Here is a 2,493-nt window from a genome sequence, read left to right as displayed (position 1 = left end):
GTGCTTTCTTTAAGATATTAGTATCTAGGATTAAGAGGGTTATAAGTGATAAATGCTACTAGCACTTACTTTTGAAGCTTATTTTACCTTGGTTTCACCTTAAATTAAGTTTAATTTATTTGTCAGACTTTGTTTTCAGTGTCCTTTTAGGTGTTTGGCAAGCTTGCTTGATGAGAGGAAGTTTTAGTTTTAAAGTGCAAGAAAAATCAGCCAAGAAGCACCTACCATAAAGGACAATAGTGTCACACGGGCATGACATGGGAAGAACCTGCCCGTGTGTAGAGTGAAAGATGGCAGAATGATGGCTCGCATGACACGGAAGGCACACGCCTATATGGCCTTCTCGTGTGGTCTGGTAAAAGTGGCAGATTGCTCAAGGAATGACACGGGAAGAGGACACGCTCGTGTGGTCTTCCGATGTGGATAGATAATATCTTCAAGAACGGTTTTTGGTTAAGGACGTCGTACAGTTGTGTGGTTCCTAAAAAAATATTATTTTAATAAAATTTTAGGGTTTTTTGGGAGAGTTCTATCATATTTTCATTTCTAGAGAGAAACACTTAGAAAATTCATCTTTCTTTTATTTCTAGGGTTTTGATTAGTATTTCTCAAGGAATAACATCACTTTCTTCATTGCTTTTGAAGATTGAGGATTCAAGATTGAAGGTTTTCATTTCTACTCTTCCATGACTAGTTTGAGATCTTCTTCCCATAATCTTTGCTTATTCATTGTAATGTCTAGGAACTAATTTTCTTGCTATTTTGGATTTTGATAGATCCTAATTTGTTTTGTATGGATTAATTCAAAATTAATGTAATTAATCTTTTCCCTCAGTTATGTTTTCCTTTTTATTGGTTAATTATCTATTTCATTTGATAAGTCGACATATTGATTGGGATTTATTTTCATAAACTAATTAGGGATAATTTTTTATGAATGGATCACATCTTATAGATTGAGGATTGATTGGGATACTAGAGATAAATCTACAAGATCCTTTGGTTCAATAGATCCTTAATCTTAATGCATGATCTAAGTGAGTGGGTTTGAGAAGAGATTCCTCTCCCTTCTCTTAGGAGTTAGGGATTTAATCACTTGAGAAAGGTTTAAACCTAATTTTATGAAATGCCAACTCAACTCTTGATTTGAATTAATTGCTGTTTATTTCATGAAATATTTAACTTATTAAGAGGATTCACTACTTGAATAGGCTTTAACCTTGATAAGTTTACCAATTGTTTTAAATCTTTATTTTCAAGGCTATTTTATTTTTAAATATTACTACACCCAGACAACATTTTGATTGCTAAATATTAGTATATGATTGAAGGTAGTATTCATAATTAGGTCCACTCTAGGAACAATACTCTTATTTATTATTATATTATTTGATACGATCGGTGCACTTTGCCGTGTGGAGATAGTGCGCATCAAGTTTTTGGTGCCATCGTCGGGGAAATTTTTCTATTGTGATATTATTAGTAATTCAAAAGATAGTGATTTACATTTTTAATTTTTATTTGATTTATCTTTATTGCATTTGTGTTTTCTGAAGGTACCTGAATTTGTGTATGACCCGAGCTAGTTCGATAGAACTATTCGCTTACGAACTAGAGTTGGAAAGAACTTTGAGGAAGCAGCAAAAAGAAGAACGAGAATGAGCTCTAGCTGAAACTGTGGAGCACTTACAGAAGCAGAATCAAGAAAGAGACACAAACCAAGAAGAGGAACAATGTAGAATGGCAGCTCCACCTAGGGAGAGAACCATGCAAGAGTAAGCACGGCCAACTCTTAATGGGGCTACATCGAGTATTGTAAGGCCAAATGTTGCGGCAAACAACATCGAGATCAAGCCCAACATTATTCAGATAGTGCAAAACAATTGCATGTTTGATGGTTTGCCCAACGAGTATCCAAAAACCCATGTGGATGATTTTATAGAGATTTGCAATGCCTTCAAGATTAATGGAGTATTAGATGATGCTATTCGGTTAAGGCTATTCCCGTTCTCGTTAAGGGATAAGCCAAAGAAGTGGTTGAAATCATTCCTAGCTAAGACATTTACAACCTGGAATCACTTGGCTGAGAAATTTTTGAAGAGATACTTTCCACCTTCTAAGATGGCCAAGTTGAGGAATGACATAGCAGGATTTCTTTAGCAAGAGAATAAGATTCTGTACGATTGCTGGGAACGTTTCAAGGATTTACTAAGGAGCTGTCCATACCATGGTTTACCTTTGTGGCTACAAATTCAGACATTCTTTAATAGACTGAATTACCCAAGTAAATAGTCTATTAATGCTGCAGCAGGTGGATCACTAAACAATAAGACTCTCTTACAAGCTATGTATCTTATTGAGGATATGGCAGTCACGAACTACCAATGGTAGAATCCAAGAGAGCAAGTTCGAGTCAAAGCGAGTGGAATCCATGCAGTAGACCCTAATGGTAGATGTAAATGCACAGCTAGAGGCCATAAGTAGAAAGATGGA

The 2,493-nt window shown here is 35.5% G+C and overlaps 1 non-coding gene across 1 annotated transcript; it reads right to left on the bottom strand.

The window, feature by feature from the left end:
- Nucleotides 1-2,127: 2,127 nt before the first annotated feature.
- LOC112534497 lies at nucleotides 2,128-2,234 on the bottom strand. The gene has a single exon (XR_003078786.1). It is a non-coding gene; the product is annotated as a small nucleolar RNA R71 (small nucleolar RNA).
- Between the last annotated feature and the right edge of the window lie 259 nt (nucleotides 2,235-2,493).

This window comes from Ricinus communis, chromosome 1 (assembly GCF_019578655.1).
Source record: "Ricinus communis isolate WT05 ecotype wild-type chromosome 1, ASM1957865v1, whole genome shotgun sequence".
In the NCBI taxonomy this organism is placed as follows: domain Eukaryota; kingdom Viridiplantae; phylum Streptophyta; class Magnoliopsida; order Malpighiales; family Euphorbiaceae; genus Ricinus; species Ricinus communis.
The sequence above is the reverse complement of the archived record's forward strand: the minus strand, read 5'-3'. Positions and strand labels throughout refer to the sequence as shown.